This window comes from Callospermophilus lateralis, chromosome 3, assembly GCF_048772815.1.
Source record: "Callospermophilus lateralis isolate mCalLat2 chromosome 3, mCalLat2.hap1, whole genome shotgun sequence".
Lineage (NCBI taxonomy): Eukaryota > Metazoa > Chordata > Mammalia > Rodentia > Sciuridae > Callospermophilus > Callospermophilus lateralis.
In genome coordinates this window covers 50183299-50189744 of record NC_135307.1, presented here as the reverse complement: position 1 = coordinate 50189744, position 6446 = coordinate 50183299, and positions in this window count along the sequence as shown.

Sequence of the window (6446 nt, the reverse complement as noted above, 5' to 3'; positions counted from 1 at the left end):
CTGCATTCTGGTCTTCTGAGCGCTAACCAGAATCACCCATTAAGCTCTGTCTATAACATTTTATGATTTCTTCAACCTACATGCCCAAATTTTTCCAAACCCCTCCCGCAAACCATTTCCAAAGGCTTCTGAACCACATGGGCAGATTGTCACACCAATAACTCCACTTTGGCTACCAATTTATGTGATGGTCAACTTTTGGTTGCTGTGACCAAAATTACCCACCTCTTCCAAATAATTCAGAGGAGGATAAGTTTATTTATTTATTTATTTATTTATTTGGGGGGGGGGTTCACAGTTCAGAGGTTTAATCCACGGTGGGCCAAATCCATTGCTCTGGACCCAAAGAGAGGCATAATGGAAGCATGTCGTGGAGGAAGTGCTGCTCATTCATGGAAACCAAGAAGTAGAGAGAATGAGGGGAAGAGGTTGCATAGACGATGAACTCTTCCAGGGCATGAACCCAGTGATCCACCTCCTTCAACCAGGCCCCAACTACCTAAAGTTACCACAAAGTTAGTCCATTTGAACTAGGATGAGCCAATTAGGTTATAGTTCTCATAATCTAATCATTTTACCTAAGAATATTCCTTCATTAATATAGGAGTTGGGGGGAGCACCTCATATCTAAAGCATCTCACTCTCTCTCTCTCTCCCTACCTCCATCCCTCCCTCCCTCCTTCCCTCCCTCTCTTTTGCTTTCTAGTTGTAGATTTTTGAGAACCACAGCTGAAAGGGGCCCCACCAAACTTCTAGCTGCCAGCAAACTTCCAGCTGCCAGCTGGTGATTGGCTCACAGCGGCCCCAGCAAACTTTTAGCTGCCAACTGATTGGTTCCTCTGTGGTGATGCTCACCGAGCTGTTTCCCCGCCCTTTCAGACCACAGAGCTGCTCATTGGGGGACTTTTTTTGGCTCCGCCCACACGACCCAGCCAATCGGCCTCAAGAGCAGGAGGAGTGGGGGAGGTTGAGAGGCTTGTGGGAAGCCAGTGGTGGCAGTTGGGCTCTGAGGGTTTTTCCTGAGGAGCTGTGTGGTTTGGTGTGTGTGTTCTAAAAATAAAGTTTGTTTCTTTTGACAAGTGGCTCCTGAATTGAGCTCATATAGACCTAGGTTAATGTTTTGCTGATCAGTTCTATTTTTTGACTATAGAGTTTTTAAACATTGCAATGGAGATTTCACCTGTAAAAAGTTATAAGGCCTTTATTATTATGTTATGTGTTGTATGTATTATATTATGTGTGCACACTTGTGTTTTATATTGTATGTTTGTATGTACGTATGTCCATATATCATATATGATGAGTGCTCATGAAAAAATGGATCCAAATATTTTTTTTATTCACGTGATTTAAATGATTTAATTTAAATTGGGTAAACAGCTGTTGAGGATTGTTTTAATATGTGAACAAAAAAGGAGGTTAACAGATCTGTTTGTTTACTTTCACCTTTTCTTTTCATTATATTTAATAATTCTGTTCAAGATAATGTAAATTGTTCAGAAAATTGTTTTCTTTTAGTGCTTTCTGGAATGTCACATAATTTTTTTCTTTAGCCATTATTGCCAGAATTCCTATCTTCATCCCAGTGCAGGTGAAGACAAAGATAAAACCAACCTACAGTTTCTGCAATAGCCATCACTGAACTGCTTGCAGAACTTGCCTGGACTATGAATCACTTGTATGCATTGTGAACTCACCTGTATGCATTGTGAACTATCTGTTGGTGCAGCGACCTGTGGTAGTGTTGGGGTATTTTTGCTGATGGTGTCATCGGTGGTACAATTTTTCCAAAAGGAGCCGTTAATTGGCTTGGTGTATCCTCCTCCCTTCTGCTTGTGATGGTCGTTCAGCTGAAATTTGGGGGCCAACAGAGGTGAGGCAAAGAACCTCACCCCCTCCCCCCGCTGGTACAAATACCTATCCACAGGTGTGGCTGTATACTGGACCGGTAGTCAATGACGGGTAAGATCCAATTGCAATGGTACCAACCTAAGACAGGAGGCTGACGCCTTGAGGTCAGCTCATCTGAAGACAGGTAAGGACCATATGTAGTATTGGACAACCTAAGGCAGGCACGGTCCCTAAGCCACATGCTTGTTGTTTAAACAGAGAGAGGGAGATGTTGAGAGCCACAGCCGAAAGGGGCCCCAGCAAACTTCTAGCTGCCAACTGATTGGCTCCTCTGCGGTGATGCTCATTGGGCTGTTTCCCCGCCTTTTCAGACCACAGAGCTGCTCATTGGGGGACTTTTTTTGGCTCTGCCCATGCAACCCAGCCAATCGGCCTCAAGAGCAGGAGGAGTGGGGGAGGTTGAGAGGCTTGTGGGAAGCCGGTGGTGGCAGTTGGGCTCTGAGGGTTTTTCCTGAGGAGCTGTGTGGTGTGGCGTGTGTGTTCTAAAAATAAAGTTTGTTTCTTTTGACAAGTGGCTCCTGAATTGTGCCCAGCCAGACTGCGGCAATAGATAGACACAATACCTTTATTTTATTTATTTATCTTTATGTGGTGCTGAGGATCTAACCCAGGGCCTCACACATGCTAGGTAAGTGCTCTACCACTGAGCTACAACACCCTAATCCATATATCCATCTGTCCAAAGCATTGAACACATTATTCCATCCAACTAAATCTGGTTCTGTTATGCTCATAATAAAGTAAAAGTATAAAGTGGTAATATAAGTATTTTACCTTTTCCCTTAAAGAACTAGGAAATGTAAAAACAGAGTTCACCTTCCCACTGGTGGGGAAGCATCCTCTGGTAAGTCACAATCTTCCACACTCCCTATCATATTACAAACTTGCACAACCAACTGGAGTGTTGGTTTTGGTAAGCTCTGATAACATATAAGCAACCTGTTACATCTAGGCCAAGATAGCCAATGAATGACATGGCCTTTGTCTTGCATTCAGCTTACCAATGTAGACCCAGCCTCCCCTGTAAGATGAGCTGCCCAAAATACCTTACTTCTTTCTTTCTGTTTTGTTTAGTTGTCTTTTATTGTCACTACTAGGAACTGAACCAAGAGACTATTTACCACTGTGCTGTAACCCCAGCCATATGTGTGTGTGTGTGTGTGAGTATGTGTGTGTGTATATATATATGTGTGTGTACACACACACACACACACACATATATGTATATAATTTTAGTTGTAGATGGACACAATGCCTTTATTTTATTTATTTAGTTGGTTTTATGTGGTGCTGAGGATCAAACCCAGTATCTCACACATGCTAGGCAAGCACTCTACCACCGAGCTACAGCCCCAGTCCACGCCAGCCCTTTTTTATTTTGAGATAGGGTCTCACTAAGTTGCCCAGGTTGACCTTGAACTTGCAATCTTCCTTCTCAGCATCCTGAGTTTCTGAGATAATACCTCATTTCTTTTTCCTATAATATGATCCTACAAGGAACCACTCCATTAGATAACAGTGGAGAGAAAAAAATCAGGTTTCCAAATCTATTCTCCCCTAGGCAAATTTATTGGATACATATTAACAGATAATTGGAAGGGATTCACACCTGCCAACTGCATTCAAAACCTAGGACTTCCTTCATGAAAAAAAGAAAAGAAAAGAAAAGAAACAAACCAAAAAAAAAAAAAAAAAACACCCACTTTTTCCAGAAATCTTTAAATTTGGGAAATTTTCACATTTACTAGTAGCCCTAAGCCCTGGCTAAAATAAAACCTATCACTGGTTATTTTTTCTGTTATAAAATGACAAATGATTCAGTATAATAAAAGTTATATTTAGCACACAACTAGTTGCCACATTTAAGCAATAACAGGGAGACATCTATCTATGTAGGATATATTTAATATCCTAATCACCTCATTGGAAAAGCACTAAACTTCGCATGTTTTAAAAGGAGGAATATGAGAATATTGAATACTTAATTTGTTTACCAGAAAAAAATACATTTAGAAGAGTATGTCTCTATAAAATAATTAATCACATATGTAAAGAAAAAAACAGAACCATTGACTATGAACAGGCAGCCATATGAATTCAGGAGAACAAATATCTACCTTGATGTTTTAGTCATATCCACCACTGGTTGCCTGGGTTTCAAGTCCAAATATGCATGATGGTTGCTATAGTGACAATATGCCACTTTTGGAATCTGGAACTTAGTAGTACTAGGTACTTATGAGCTTCATAAAACCACCAGTACTTCCTCCCACACTCTGAATCATAGCTCAGACTTTAGAACTTCATAAAATGTGTTTTTATTCTATCCTTTGAATTCAGTTTTGTCACTTTATCAGCATAGAGTATGTATGTGTCTGTATGCATATATGGAGAGAGAGAGAGTCAAAAGAAATAATCTAACTAGCATGTTAAATATACATACTCATAAAACATTTAATTAGTATTAAAGATGAGTTGATAAGACAAATTTTGTTCATCATTTAGAGTTTTATTACTATAACTGGGCAAGGCCATATCTTAAAAATCCATGTCTTAGTTAATGGTTATTAATAACAATATTCCTATCATTCATCATGTAATAGGAAAACATAAAATTCAAATATACACTAAGAAGCAGAATCTTATTTTAAGGAAGGTTGATATATTTTTGTTTCCTTTATGAATAATTCCTCATAATTAAAGGCTAATTATTAATGATGCCCCAGAAAAAGGCAGCTCATTGCTAGCAAAATGCTAAGGAAAGAAATATCAATCTCAAATCAGAGTACATTTCCAGATGGTCAAAAAGCCAGGAAACCAGAACCCTCATGCATTGTTAGTGGGAATGGAAAATGGTGTAGCCACCTCTGAACTGTTTGGCAATTTCTCATAAAGTTACACATACAACCCCTTTCACTCCTAGTTATCTCAAGAGAAATTAAAATGTATGTCCAGGGGCTGGAGACGTGGCTCAGTGTTAGAGCACTTGCCTAGCATTCATGAAGTCTTCAATACCCAGTCTGAAAATAAATAAATAGATAAATAGACAGAAAAATAAATAAAAACTTCAAAGACTTGCACATGAATGTTTCATAGCAACATTACTCTTTAGAGCCTCAAACTAGAAATAATTAAAATATTCATTAACAAATGAATGAGTAGACCACACACACACAAAAAAAAATTCCATGCCATGGAATGCTATTCAGCAACATAAAGGGATGAATTACTGACATATGCTGGTCATGTATGAAACTCAGAAACATTATGCTAAGTGTAAGAAGATGGAAGTGGACACTCTGTGGTGGCTTCTCATAGACCAGACTCTGCTTGCTCACTCATCTTGCTCCGCTTGCTCAGCAAGCATGTCTGACAAATCCCATATGGCTAAAAAGGAGCAATTCAGTAACTCAAAATGGAAAAGATAAATACGAGAAAAATCCTCCACCTTTCAAAGAAATGATTGAAAGGAGAAGCAAGCAGACAAATCGTAAAGAGGTATACGTGGTCAATATGCACTGTACATTCCAAGCAGTAACTTCTTATTTTACTTTCTTTAGCTGTTTACCTTTGTAAAATGCAAACAGGTTGAATCCAGTTTAAATGACTATGCTACCCCTTTTATGTCAAGAACTATTGGCAACTAATCCCAGCTCTTGCCTCTTCCATCTGCAGGTCCAGCTAGCAGGGAAGAAAAGAACTTGCTAGGTGGGAGGACGGTGAAATCTAGAGTAGAATCTATGCTAACCCAAGGTGTTCTGCAGACTATAAATGCAGTTTAACAGGACCCATTTTCCTGTCATAACCCGTGATTTTTACTAAAAATAATAAACAATTGTTTTTAAAAAAAGAAGAAAAAAGAGACCATATATCACATGATTTCATTTATTTTAAATGTCTGAAAAAAGCAAATTTACAGAGATAGAATGTATATTGGTAGTTGCTCGGAGACAGAACAGATTAGCTGCAGATGGCCAAGAAGAATCCTGAGGGATGAAAATGTTCTAAAACTGATTTATGGTGATGATTGCACCACTTGGTAAAATTACTAAAAATCGTCATCAACTTGGATGAATTTCATGACGTGTAAAATTTATCTCAATTTAATAGTGGGTTTTTGTTAAGAGTCAGAAAACAATAGAGCTGCAAGGATTCGCACTCTCGTATAGATGAAGAAAGCAAAGACCAAAGAGGTTTTGAGCAATTTGTTTAAAGATCTCCTACTTAGATCACAGCAAAACCAAAACAGGAAAAAAAAATCAAAATCTAGCCTCACTCTCCTATCCATTGTGTTATATCTACTGAAACCACTCAAGGAATTTTTTAAGACTATAATAATTACACAGAATTGATAGGTGTTATAGAAGAATCAAGATTTGAGAATCAACAACTATAACTGTTTAAAATCTATAAAGCATTAATAAATACATTATATATACATATATAATATTCTTCAGAAAGAGCTAAGAAAATTCACTTATCATCCTCCGAAGCCATAAAAACTTGCTTTCAAAATGGCTGACAAAAACAAAAAG